The following is a 14070-nucleotide window of genomic DNA, read 5'->3' on the forward strand; positions in this document are numbered from 1 at the left end:
CCTGCCTTCCCTTAGCAGTCTCAGCCTGTTCCACTCAGATATCCACTCTGGTTCAAAAGCAAGGGTTCAGACCTTGACTAGAGGGTGATAGAGGGTTAAGAATCACAAACTCATGGACTTTTAGAGCTGAAGGAGATCGGAAGCACCATTCTGATTACTCCTTAACATTAATTCTCTCCTTCCACAGGTGGACTTATTAGGGAGAACCATGACTACCCAGTATAAAGACTACATTTCCCGTCCTCCTTTGCCACTAGACATGGCCAAGTGACTAAGTTCTGGCCAGTGAGATACGGCTTCTGATAGTCTTCCTCTGCCCTTTCCATCTTTGTCCCTTCACCTTTCTGATTCTGTTTCTTCTTCCATCTTGCTTCCTGGAACGTGGGAATGATGGCCACCATTTTGTACCATGTAGATGAGGGCCATACCATGGGAAGGTGGGTGTGAACCAGAGGGTTAAGTAGAGTAGAGCCACCACACCAGCCTTAGACCCATCTTAATACTTTCATGGGAGAGAGAAATAAGTGTCCATATTGTGTAAGCCACAGTTTTGAACTTGTGTTTCCTGTAGTCAGATCTGAACCTAATTGATGACATTATCTCTTCCAACTTTCCCATATCCTTCACCACCACCCCCCGCCATACCATCTTCCGTCAGAGGCTTGAATCCTCTCCAATCCATTGCTTAAAGGATATTTGTACAGCTCACACAATTACTACCTGTCAAGGTCATTTCATCTTTGGAACTGAATTGTTAGGAGTGTGTTAGAAACTTCTTCCCCATCTTCATTCATTCAGTCTGCATACAGTCAAGTTCTCTCCCTCAGGACGGTCAACCAGAGTTCTGCTGACAGAGCTCAGGGCACCCAGGGCTTCTCTTACTGGCTCTCTCCCTTCCTTGCAAGGCCTGCCTTCTTCCAGTGCATCCCTTGTGCCATTTCCCAGAGCCCCATGGGACAAGAGACTTAATGTCCACAGCTCCTTGGCACATGGGTGAGGCTTCAGGTTTGCAAGGATCTTTTGGATCTGTGGTGCAAGGTATTATATACCAATGCAGCTTGAGACACTTGAAATACGTGTTAAGAATGCTTCACATTTGCCTAGCAGCCTACATACTTTCTCTCACACTCTTATTTTATTACTATTATTTGTAATAATAATAATAATGTCCTCTTTACAGAAATTTAAAGGAATACAAAAAATGTAGCATGAAATTCCAAATTAAAAATAGGAGCAGAAGAAAAAAGAAAAAGAGGACTGGATTATAAAATATAATCAGACCAATAGTTATAAATTATATATGCACAGGGCATAACTAGATACTTTGCTGCCATTTATTAAGTGTGTATTCTTTGTAAGCCCCTGAAATTAGCAGGGGACACTATGTAATTAAATCCTTGCAAGTTAGATATTTCGGCTAATTTGCGGATGATAACAGTGAGCCTCGGGGAGGGAGATCAAGGGCACTTTCTAAGGTCCCAGGGCCTCTAATGGTAGAGTCAGTTCCTTGACTATATGTCCCCCACCAGTCTTTCCTCCTCACTCCTTGAGACAGTCTGGCTCTGCAGCCTGAGTGTTCTTCCATGGTGACACTGGCACCATCTTCTCCTCCACACCTCTACTTAAATGTCACCTCCTGGGCAAGGACTTCCCTGACCCTCCATCTCTTCCCTCTCTGATAGCTTGTTAGCAGGGGGTCTGCTTTTCACCACGATTATGTGTTTTTTCACCTGTCTCCCTCACTGAGGCCGGAGATTGCATCTGTCTTGTTTGCTGCTGGACTGTCATTACCTCGAACAAAGCCTGGCACATTCAGGCAATGAAACCTTACTGAATGAATGGTCACCCATGATTCCCATCAGATCACCCTGCCTTCCCAGGACATCTCATGGAGGCCCTGACCTGGCCCTGAAGGGTCTGTCAGAGCTTCTTACCTCATCACATCTCTGCATGATAGAAAGGGGAAACTGAGGCCAGAGAAGGCCAGGAACTTGTCAGGGGCATCACAGTGGTTAGACACGTAGCTGGGGGAGAGAGGGTCCTGGTTCCAAGCCGAGGGCGACACCAGTGGGTGGCCCCAGCTGGTACAGGTTTAACTATGGAACGATAAAGTGAGACAGGAGAGCCCTGAAATGTGGCTGGTAGGAGGGGCTTCCCAGAACAATGTGGCCAGCCTTGGGAGGAGACAGAGAGGCCTGCTGGCCTGCCTGGGAAGGAATCCAGTAGGGGCCTTGCTCAGTTTCCTCCCAGCACAGAGGGAAGTAAACACATTCCTCGGCTGTGCCGGCATACCCCCCTCCCTGGCTCCAGCTGCCCCACCAGCTGCCAGAGCCTCAGGTCCCTGGCCAGTGGTCTGTTGCCCTAGGGATTGGAGGGCCCAGAGAAGGTGCATGACTCACCCAGGGTCAGAGCAGTGTGTGGTGGCTGGTACCCTTTGCCAAGCTGCCTCCTGCCCCAGCGCATAAAGGTGAGAAGGATATAGTGTCCTTCTCCCCACCCCAATCCTGTGTTGGGCTGTGCAGAAACCCAGGGACAGCTGAGCTAGCTCCCAGCCAGGCTGAGCCTCTCTCTGCATCTGGTCCCCTCCACCAGCTGGGACAGTGAGGAGTGCACTGGGGACCCTTGACAGGGCAGGAATGGCCTATATGAGCACCGGGGTTCTGCTTCCCTACTGTACAGATGGGCAAGGACTTGCTCCAGGCACCACAGCCAGATCGTGACTAAGCCAAGATCAGAACCCAGGTCTTGTGGACAATGGCGTCATGTCATTGAAGCCATGAGGATGGCTGCCGCCTCCCAGCCCCTTCAGCCCCTACCCCACCCTCCCTTGTCCCTTCAGCTCTGTCTGGCCCTCTGCACGTGCGGATTCTTCTGCCCAGAATTCCCTCCTTGAACTCTCTTGACTGGGCACGCCCCTACCTGTACTTCAGAACCATTCTGTGCTTCCCTGCCAACCAGACCGCCGGCCTAGGGCGGGGTGGGCCCTGCAGCAGCAGCAGCTGTCATCGGATGCCAGCGCCAGGGCCGCAGTCTCAGCAGCTGTGAAGCCTGGTTCTCGGAGGCAGCCAGGGATGATTCATGGGGAGCGGGAAGACGGGAAGGCTTGGGTGTCACCCTATGTAATAAATCTGAGTGTCATGGAAAAGGGCCTGAGATCCAGATTGGGAGACCCGTCCCTGGCCTGCTTCTGTCTTCAAGCCCTAGGACCTGGAGGGGGTTCTTCAACCCCTCAGGGAGACGTCATAGAAGGTCTGAGCCTGGGTCTGGAGTTGGAGCCACAGGGCAATCTTTATCTCTTCTGCCAGCTCCAATCGATCAACAGTAGCTGTGGGGCACGGTGGTGGGGATGATTCAGAGGAAGGGAGTCTGGGAGTAGACCCGCCATTTATTTCATACTCCTGGGCTGGTATGTCTCTTAGGGCCCTCCCTCCCTAATGAACACACTCCTGTGGTCGGAATCAGCAGCTGTTCAGCTCTGACAGAGCCTCAGGACAGGCAGCAGGGCTGGGTCACAGCACTCTGCTGGGCCTCCAGTCAAAACACACACACACACACACACACACACACACACCACACACACACACCACACACACACACACACACACACACACACACACACACACACACACACACACGAGATAGGGGCCCTTCTTAGGCAAAGGGCTCTGGCTGTGGGCTCCAGCCCTCTCCCTTCTGTTGGCCCCAGATAAACATTCCTTCCAGCTTTGCCTCCTGAGCTGCTGCTGGCTTATTCCGGTCAGATCAGCACAGAACAGACCTCAGCAGAGCATCAGGCTAAGCTGCTTCCTGCCTGCTGCGGGGAAGGACTGAGGGTGGTGGGGCTGGAGGAAGAGGGGAGGAGGGCTGGGAGGCTGAGGTCCAGTCCCTGGGCTGATAAGCAGCCTTGGACATTGCCCTGAGAAGGAATTTCCTACTGTTGCTTCCTTCTTCCTCATACACGTGTCTCCAGTCCCTCCTCCAGCGCCCTAGCGTCTGGTCGCTGTTAAGGACTCAGAGGCCTTTTATAGGTCAGAGAGCTGGGTTTGAAGTCCTGCTTGCTATGTGTCCTTGGGCTGGTCTGTGCCTTAGTTTTCTCATCTGTAAAATGGGGGAAATTGCACCAAATTCATTCTGATAGGGGATGCCTAAGGAATTGTACTGGGTTGAATAGTGTCCCTTTACAATTTACAACCACTGGCAGCTGTGAATGTGACCTTATTTGGGAATAGGGTCTTGGCAGATGTAATCAAGGTTCTTCCCTTGAGGTCATACTGGATTAGGGTGGGCCCTAAACCTAATATGACTAGTGTCCTTATGGAAAATTTGGACACAGAGACAAAACACAGACACCCACAGAGCGAAGGCTGTGTGAAGACCGAGGCAGAGACGGAGGTGATGCTGCCGTGGGCCAACAAATGCCAGAAGCTGCCAGAGGCCGGAAGCAGCGAGGAAGGATTCTCCCCCTAGAGCCTTTGGAAGAGCATGGCCCAACTGATGCCTTCATTTTGGACTTTTGGCCTTGGGAGTTGTGAGGAAATACATTTCTGTTGTTTTAAGCCACTGGTTGGTGGTAATTTGTTACAGCAGCCCTAGGAAATGGACACAGGGATTTCCATAAGCGTGTACCCGCCACACCATGGCCACTCAGCAGAAGGAAGCCCCACAGCTGCTCCGGTGGTGGTAGTGTTTCTTCCTCCCACCCCCAGCCCTGAATGCCTCCCTCCCCTGGGGCACAGGCTTGGCCGCTGCCAGGCCTGGCCAGGACATGCCAGCCAGCTGGGCGGGAGGGTTGAAGCAGGACTGGACCTGCACGGGCAGATGTCAGTCTCACCAAGGCTGGCGAGATCAGTCCCAGAAGAGACCAGTTTCCCCACAGCATGGAGGCCCAGGGTGGACAGGAGCCCTCAGCAGCCACTTAATTCTAGATTTCAGGCTTGGCGAGGGCTGGGGCCAAATCCCTTTGTACCCTCAGCGCCTGGCACAGGGCCTGACATTCAGTAGCCCTTACTTTGTGCCAGGCCTTATTCTCAGTGTTTACCTTGATCCCAGTGGTGTCATCCCTGCCCCCATTCCACAGCTGAGGAAGCTGAGGCACAGGGAGTTTACATGATTTGCCCAAAGTCATGCTGACAGTAGGTGGCAAATCCAGGTGATTGGCTAGAGAGCCCAGGCTCTTATCTGCTCATTATCAAGGTTTATTGAAGTCATGAAAGACTAAAACCAGGTTGCAGCCAATGATGAATTCACACAGGTTGTCTTAAGGCCCAATTCCATCCCTTCCTGAAATGGAGAGCTTTACTAGGCCCTGCAAGTGAGGGCGGGTGTCACAGGGTAGGTGCTGTGCCCGTCGTGGCCCAGGAATCCGTCTGGTGTGAGTTCTACTTGGAGTTGGCTGTCACTGTGACCAACCCCACCCATGACCTTGCTGACCTGCCCTCCGGAGCCCACCCAGACAGCCCAGCCCTAAGGGAAGGAAAAGCCCCTTTGGCCAGAATCAGAATCTGTAGGTTATAGGGAACTGATTGTGGATAAACCGGCAAGCATGGCTTTTGCCCCTACACACCCTGCCCTAGGGTGACTCCCAGCACTGACGTGTCAGCTGCAGGAACTGGGGGTGTCACTCCCAGGTGCATCACTGACCCTCCCGCGGCTTCTCTCCTCCCTGCAATTCTGTTTGTGGATCTGCTTCGGTTTTTGTGGCGGAAACTGTTCTGCTCTTTGCCTTCGATTTACATTCCCCAGGAGATCTACTCGGTCCAGTTCATTTTCCCACCGGGCTACTCAAAGGCTGGTGAATCACCCTACAGACTGGGCCCCCCCAGCCCCCAAGTGCAGTCTAATCGGCTGTAACCAGGAAAGTGCAGTCACATGGCACCAACATGACTGCTCCTAAGAAGGCGGCTTGGGGAGTGGCAGGCACGCTGAGGCTGGCTTGGAGAAGGTCCTCCCAGATGGCTGTGCCCTCAGCTGTCTCCTTCACGCCTCAGCTCCCTTTATAGCCTGTAGAGCCCAGCTCCCTCTTATAGTCTCCCTGCAACCCCAGGAAGGGCCTCTGAAATGATCCACAGACAAGAGCCAGGATGTTAATCTGGAGCAAACCCACCACTCTTTCCTTTCCAACCATGGCCGGTGTTACCAATGGATCATAGCATTACCTGTTCGCTGAGCTGAGTGCTGAATCAGACTCACTCAGAATCGACAGTGCCCTCCAGGAAGCCATCGCCAAGCTGACATGAAAGAACTAGACCAGATGGGGTGATCTCAAGAGTTGCTTTGGGTGCTGGCGTGGCCTGAGTCAGCGCTCCTACCTAACACAGCACGCAGCCTGGGAGGGGCCTGAAATCAGTGGTCAGTGGTCCTGAGGGAGAGATCTTAATTACTGATAGCCCTTAGGATACTGGCATTATCCAGGCTTGTGAGGGGACGCCCAGGCCAAGGTCAAGGCTGGGGGTAAGACACTGACTCAGTGGCTCTGGGTTTGAAGTTTGTCACCTGATCTCCTTTTGTCTCTGTCTCTGTGAGTCAAACAGGCAGCATCCCCCACATCACACAGGTGCGCCTCAGGCAGTTCATTGAGACCTGCCCAGTGCTCTGAGAAGATGCCAAAGCATCAACCCTGGCTTGGGATGGGGGCAGGGAAGGGGAGGGTCAGGCTGCCCCAAAGACACAGGGACTGTCTGAGGAGGCACCCACTTTTTGTCTGGGGGAGACACCCATTATGTCAAATGGGGACCACTATGAAATTGCAGGACTTCTCAGAGCCTTAAATGTTCATGTGGTCTGTGCATGAACAAGAGCAGGTCAGAGTGTGCATGGCTTCCTCAAATTATTGGACTTATTTTGACAGTTGGACTACATAGAAGTTAAAAATTCGCCCACAGTGGGAGGGCATAGCTCAAGTGGTAGAGTGTGTGCTTAGCATGCACAAGGTCCTGGGTTCAATCCCCAGTACCTCCGTTAAAATAAGTAAATAAATAAATAATTACTTCCTCCCTCCCAAAAAAAGATGGAAAAAAAAATTCTCCCACCTGTGGAAGGCGGCAGACAGCAGAAAAGAGTGAAGTGGGCTAGGCATAAGGAGAATGGGCCACAGTTAGAAAGATCCTAAGTGAAGAGCTCAGGGCTAAGTCAGGGTGAGGATCCTCAGCTGCTTCGAATTTTTCCACACAAGAGCCCAGTGCTGCCAGATTCTCCAGTTTTTCAAAAGAAAACAAAAATCCACATTTTTAATGTGAATTTTACTTTTAAATTGTGGTAACTAATTCAGAACACTCATTTTCACTTGTGGCATTTGATTTGTGTGTGTTTCACATCCCTGGAGAAAGAATCTCAGGTTTTTTCCTCCAATATTTTCCACAAGCTTCCTTCATGAGCAGGGCTGAATATGTCAGCTCCCCAAAACCAAACTGCGGGTTCTCTCGCCCTTTGGCCCAAGCTCGATGTTGTGCCGGGCTTCTGGGCTGCTGTGTCACTGTGCTCAGATGCCCGTGAGGACTAGAGAGGCTTTCCCAGAGCCACGCTCTGCCAGGTGCTCACACACACCAGTGCCACTCGCTTTGTCACCATAGAAACCAGGCAGTTTCTGACCAGCCCAGAGCATGGATTCTTTTCTCGGTCTTCTCAGAATCCTGAGTGATGAGCCAGGATGCACACACATACCCTTGTGGCAGTGGCTCCAGGAAGTGACATGGTAGGAGGGTAACATGGGGCCAGCACAAGGAGTGCTGGACAATTCAAATATTTCATAGCATTTTCAATAAATCAAATGTGAGCAGGCTGACAAGTGTGGCTCTGGGCCAGGCACCGTGGAACTAGCTTGGACCAGCTGTGGAACTCAGTGCAGGAAACCTTTAGAGAGACTGCCCAATGCAGGGCTGGGTGGGCTGCACTGGGGTCCAGACACCAGACACAAGCATACCTGAAGGCATCAGAGGGTGTCAGGAGAGCCTGGTGCTGCGTAAACACACATCAGGCAGCAGTCAGTTGGGAGCCTGCAACCCAGGGGGCCTCGTTCCTTGGGAGGCCTGGTCCTGGGAAACTGGAGCACTGGGTTGACCCTGGGCAGGAGAGGGCCCGCATTACAGCCAGCGCTGCATCCCTTCCCAGGCCGGTCAGTGCTGTGGCCAGTGCTCAGAGCAGGGCTGGGTAGGGTGAGGGCAGGAGGGGAGTGGGGCCTGCGCCTGGTCAGGCAGCACGCATATTAAAACCACACCATCCCTTGACTGCCTTCTTCCCATGATGAGTCATGGCTCTGGCACAACTTCCTTCCACTGTGTTCTTAACACCATCTTTAAAAATTAGTCAAAGAGGAGGCATTTCTGGTGAATGTGCTCAGGGAAAAGGCCCAGTTACACAGTGTGTGAACATGGGAGAGCAGAGAGAGCTGGGGTGGGAAGCAAGTTCCTAGACAAAATTACAAAAGCATAAATCCCATCTCTGTTGGTTACCAGCTGTGTGACCTCGGGGAAGGTATCTGCCTCTCTGATCCCCAACGTCCTCATCTGCAGAGTGGGAGAGTAATAGTAGCTGCCTCCTAGAGCTGTGAGGTTTAAGCTGATAAAGTGTGTGAAAAGCTGTGCCCCTGGTACACAGTAATCACTCAGTAAGTACCTACTGTCATTTGAGGTAAGAAAGAAAATCCAGAATTTTATCACTGGAAATGAACAATCAGTTAGTTTACATGTGGGAGATAAGAGGCCCCAAAGAGGCAAAGCACTCTAATGCGAGTCCAGGATGAGCCAAGACCAAGTCTGCCAAGCTCAGCCCCTCCACCACACCCTATCTGGGGAAAAAGCCAAACCCAGAAACATTGGCTCCCAGAAAACCCCACTCTTTCTGGCACCCAGAGGAAGGCCTCTGCACCCCATCCTGCTGGCAGCTATTCAGAGCCCTGGATGCTGGCAAAGCCCTGGCCTTGCACATTGGAGAATTGACAGGAGCCCCCTTTTCTTCCAGCCTCCTACTACAGAGGCTGCAAAAGCCAAAAGCCGGCTCCCCAAGCCTCCCATGGACTCAGTCAAGTTCACCCAGGGATTTGTGGCAGAGCCAGGGGACACCCAGCCCTGCTAGCTGGCTGCCCCGGCTCTGCCTCTCTGTACAGGACAGAGACATCGTTCTCACCACACCATGTTTATTCTCAGGATTTGCTCAGGGTCATTCCTATAACAGTTATTAAAACAGCCACTAACACTGTGCCCTTGGTCTGTGCCAGGGGCTGTGCCAGGTGAGGATTTTTTTTTAATTGCCACTACTTTATAAGGTAAGGCTGTAATATCATTATTTCCCCAGTCAGTGAGCGAAGAAAACAGAATTTGGACACTGGTGTACCCAGTCCCTCTTCACCACATCTCCACACCCTCTAGACAAAAAGACCCTTTCCTTTCCTGGCTGGGCCCGTGCTGTTCTGTGCTGTGGCCTTGGCAGAGTCCTTACCTCCACCAGAGGTCTGTTCAGGACTTTGAAGAGTAAAGAGAGGACATGTGGACACAGGCTGTTCTGGTGGCTCCTTCATCTTCAAGCCAGATGCCCCCACGCATGTCAGGCCTCTGCCCCTCCACCCTGCAGCCTTGGGTCTGTATTGGCAGCTCCTTTCCCCTGCCACTGACTTCCTTCTTCAGGCCTTAAGGCAACAGAGAGCTGAGCTTGGGTGTGAAACTTCCTGCTGCTATAGGAGTGGACACCCATGGTGGGGGGACGGCAGTAGGGGGCTTCTGCTCAACTGTCAGGGAACAAACAGCTCCTCGGGAACTCTGCTGATCCCACCTCAGTTCCCTAGCTCTCTCTAAAGCCCCGGCAGACTCAAGTTTCAGTTTCCCGTCTGCAACATGTGGATAAAAACAGTCCCCACCTTGATAGTTTGTTAGGGCTATTGTAACAAACCAACTGGGTGGCTTAAACAACAAAAGTGTGTCTTTCTGGAGGCTGAGTCTGAAATCCAGGTGTCAGCAGGGTAGGTTCCTTCTGAGGGCTGTGGGGAGAATCGGATCCAGGCCCATCTCTTAGCTTCTGGGGTTTGCTGGCGGTCTTTGACCTTCCTTGGTTTTTAGACTCATCACCCTGATCTCTGCCTTCATTTTCACATGCCCTTCTCCCTGTGTGCTGTCTCTGTGTCCAAATTCCTCCCCTTTCATGAGAACACCAGTTGTACTGGATGAGGGCCCAATCTAATGACCTCATCTTAACGTCATCATCTGTAGTGACTCTTTCCAAACAAGGTCACATTCACAGATACTGGGAGTTAGGACTTCAGTATCTTTGGAGGAAAGACACAATTCAACCCACACCACCATCTCACAGATCCGTTGAGTGGATTAAATGAGCTAAGGCATGAAGCGCCTGCCACAGAGTCATCATGCAACGGAAGTTCGTTATTATCATATTATTTGCTGCACAGTGGCTGCCAGTGTGCTGCAGCGTGTCCTGCAGGGTGACTGCCGCAGGGACAGTGAGAGAGCCCTGGTACATGGCTCTGAATTTCACCGCAAGGAGGACGCTGAGGAAGGAGGGGCTCAGCACTCGCTGACAGTGCTGAGATCTCTCACCAGCAAGGACAGCCACAGTTCCTAAGCCACTCCGTGTCCCACTTAATCTGTGACTGAGAGACTGTCACTTGTCACCCATATCAAATACTATTGCTCTTGTTATCAGTCCTTTGTGATGGTTCCTAGGTCATCATGGGTGGCGGGTGGAGTGACTAAATGCTCCCAATGCACCCTTGACACAGCCATGGCGTGTGCCACGTTGCTGTGTCGTGGCCAGGCTGGTAGTCCCAGAAGCTGAGTCATGGCGTGACGTTAGGAACCCCACAAGATGCCCAGGCCCCTCTGTGGGGCTGGGTCTTACATGTGGCTGCGGTGGTGCAGACGGCAGCTCTCTAGCTGGGAGGCAACAGCTCCTTGTGGGTAGGTGTGAGTGGCCCAGGCGTCTCCGTTCAGGAAAGCAGATTGAATCTCAATTTGGGGCCAGCCTCCTGCACTTAAGCTACCTCTTCACTCAGCACTTTGTGAAGCTCAAGTTCAAAGTCCTACGGGAAAGGTCTGATAATGGATCTTATCCAGAGAGGATACAAAGCTTTCATCATGATGCTTGTAAATGTATATGTGTGTTTCCTCGTGTTTCTTCTGGATTCTGGTTGCTCCCCTGTGCCCATTTATAAAAGTGCTTTGAAAGTTGGGGAAATTGAGGCCTCAGCAGGCAGCCCAGTAGAGGTGAGGCGAGATGGCCAGGAAATAGCTATGGATTGGCCTATTGGGCAAAGATGCCAATAAAGACCATTGTGGAGGAGTGTCTGGTGGTATAAAGCCATAATAAACAGGACCAGCATTTATCAAGCATCTACAATGCCCTGAGCACCAGACTCATGGTCATTTTCTTTAATATTCACAGAAATGCCACAGTCAGTAGTATAATTATATCTGCATTATACAGATGAAGAAAAGAAATGAAGGCCTGGGGATTTGCCCAAGTTCACATTGCCAAGAAGTGATGGATGAGCATTTTGAACCCAGGCCTGATTCCAAGGCCCAAGCCCTTGCCCGTGAAGCTGGTCTGCCTTCCATGGCCTGTGATGAAGTCTCCAAGTCTGGAGCCGAGCAACCAAGTCTCTCTCCAACCTGTGTATTCATGAAAAGCCACAGACCAGAGGGATAAGCGAGTGTGGGGCTCCCCGTGTCCCTTGTGAGGCTGAAGAAAGAACTGGTCCAGATCATGTAATCCACGCTCAAGAAGATGTGACGAGGAATACATACAGCAATAAAAAAAAAACAAAAAAAAAACAAAGCAAACTCCTGACAGGACAATGCAGGGAAACCTCACAATGTTGGGCAAAAGAAGACAGTCACAGAAGCGCACATGCTGTATGATTTTATTTAAATGAAGTTCTAAAACGGACGAAGCCGATCCTACGGTGACAAGGTCAGGAGGGTGAGGACCTTTGGGGAAGCCTCCCATGGTGACAGAAATGGCTCAGATCTTGAATTGTGTGGCAGTTACCCAGGTGGGCATATATATAAAAATTCATCAAGCTGCATGCTAAAGATTTGAGCCTTTTATAGTACTTCCAATAAATATGAAAGATGCAAAGAAAGTGGAGAAAATTTAGCCAAGAATGACAATTGGGGCCAAAGGGGTGGATTAAGCTCTCTCTAAAATATAAAAGAAGCATGTTTAGAGGAGGTGGCTGGGAGGAGGTGACTGCACCTGGTGGTTTTAACAGCCAAGATCCTGGCCCACAGCTTGGTCCCTTCTCTCTTACAAAAGGCCGCATTTGGCACTTCCCAGGATTTCCAAAGCTGGGAGGGGACTTCCCATAGCTGGGAGGGGACTTCCTCTGCCCAGGAGGGCAAAATAGCATATGTCACTGTTTTAATTCATTTATGCATCCCCTCATTTATCCTTTCAGTGTTCAGAGGTGTTTGTGGAGGGCCTGCTGTGTGCAGAGCATGGTACTACAACCCAGGGATACAGCAGTGAAGACAGACAAAAGCATCTGCTCTCGTGTTGCCATCATCCTATCTGGGACTGAGATGATTGTTACTTTAAAATGATAAGTAAAATATCCAGTAGGTTAGCTGGAGAAAAATAAAACAGAGAGAGAGCGGTCTGAGGAGTGAAGAGCAGGTAGAATCTGCAAAGAGCGCGGTCGGGGAAGGCCGCCTCCCTGAGAAGCTGACATTCCAGCAAAGATGAGAAGGAGGACTCTGGGGGACATACAAATGCCCCAGACTGGTGGGCATGTCCTGGTGAGAGGGAAGCAGTGAGGTGTCCGGGTGACTGGAGGGGAGGTTGAGGGAGAGCCACATAGATGAGATCAGGGAAGTGACAGACAGCGTGAGTGTAGGCCTTGTGTAGACCTGGGCCTTACCCAGACTGAGGTGGGGTTTTGAACAGAGGGCTGACATGACCTGGCTGGGTATTTGTGAAGGGGGACTGGGCTGCTGCTGCTGCGCTGGGAGACTGCCGGGGGGCCACGGAGAGGCAAGTCCTGAGGCTCACTCACTGCCCTGCGCCTCTGCCCTCCTACCTGTGCTTCTCCGGGTGGCCACTGACCTCCTTCCAGGGCAGTGGAGAGAAGGGGAAAGGCCTTGTGCCCCGCACTGTGTGTGGAGGCCACCAGAACAGGGGAAGTGGGTGAGGAGCAGCGCCAAGCCTCTCTGGACAGGGAGTGCGAAGGGCTTCCGAGAATGCAGAATACAGGCAAGGACGGTTTCCTTGTGAGTGTGCTGGAGGGTTTCCAAGGAGGCAAAGGTTGCCTGGCAAGGTTCATCAGAAGCTCCTGACTGTAGTGAGAAGGAGAGACGAGGGAGAGACTGTGAAACCATGTCAGGCAGGGCGGCACCCTGCTCTCAGAAAACTGCTGACCTCACCTCTCTTCCCCGGGTGGGGGTGAGAGCCCACTGGCTGTGGGGGCGGGGCTCCTCGGCCTGGGGGAGGGGCGGAGAGCGAGGGCGGGGAGGGGGAGGCTGGAGTGGAGGGAGCAGCCCCCGCACTTGTAGGCTCAGCTCTCCCACAGCCTGCTGTGGGCTCCTGCACCTCCGGCTCCCAGTCTGGGCTGTTCTTCCTCCTCCACAGCTACAGGGCTGGGCCAGAGGCTCCTGGCTCTCTTTCATTCTACACTGTATCCAGAGAGCCCGCGGAGCGCCCGGTCTCTACACTGGGCTTGGGCCTTGGGAGCTCAGACCACGAGTCTCCAAGACCTGAGACTCGAGTCACCCGCTGGCTTCTTACCTCCTCCTCCAGGGGTGCAGCGTGAGGCTGACGACTGCTTGTGGGTGTGTCCGGGTAGGCTGCTGCTTTGCCTTGTCCTCATTGCCCATGTCACCTCCCCAAGGAAATGTGCCAAAACTTGCACCTGAAAACACAGTATAGCGCTGCATTCCAGTGCTTTGAAGGCACCCCTACCTCTGAAAACACATTTACGGGCTCCCTGTGTCCTAAAGTGTAAAAAGCTGTCTCTGGAATCGGGTCTTCTTGACCCCCTACACTTGAAGAAACCTTCCTCCACGCCTCCTTCCCCTCCCCCACCTCACTCGGTGCGGTGAATTTCTCGGTTGCCTGCCTCCTCAGCTCTCA

Source organism: Camelus bactrianus, chromosome 3 (genome assembly GCF_048773025.1).
Source record: "Camelus bactrianus isolate YW-2024 breed Bactrian camel chromosome 3, ASM4877302v1, whole genome shotgun sequence".
Taxonomy (NCBI): Eukaryota; Metazoa; Chordata; class Mammalia; order Artiodactyla; family Camelidae; genus Camelus; species Camelus bactrianus.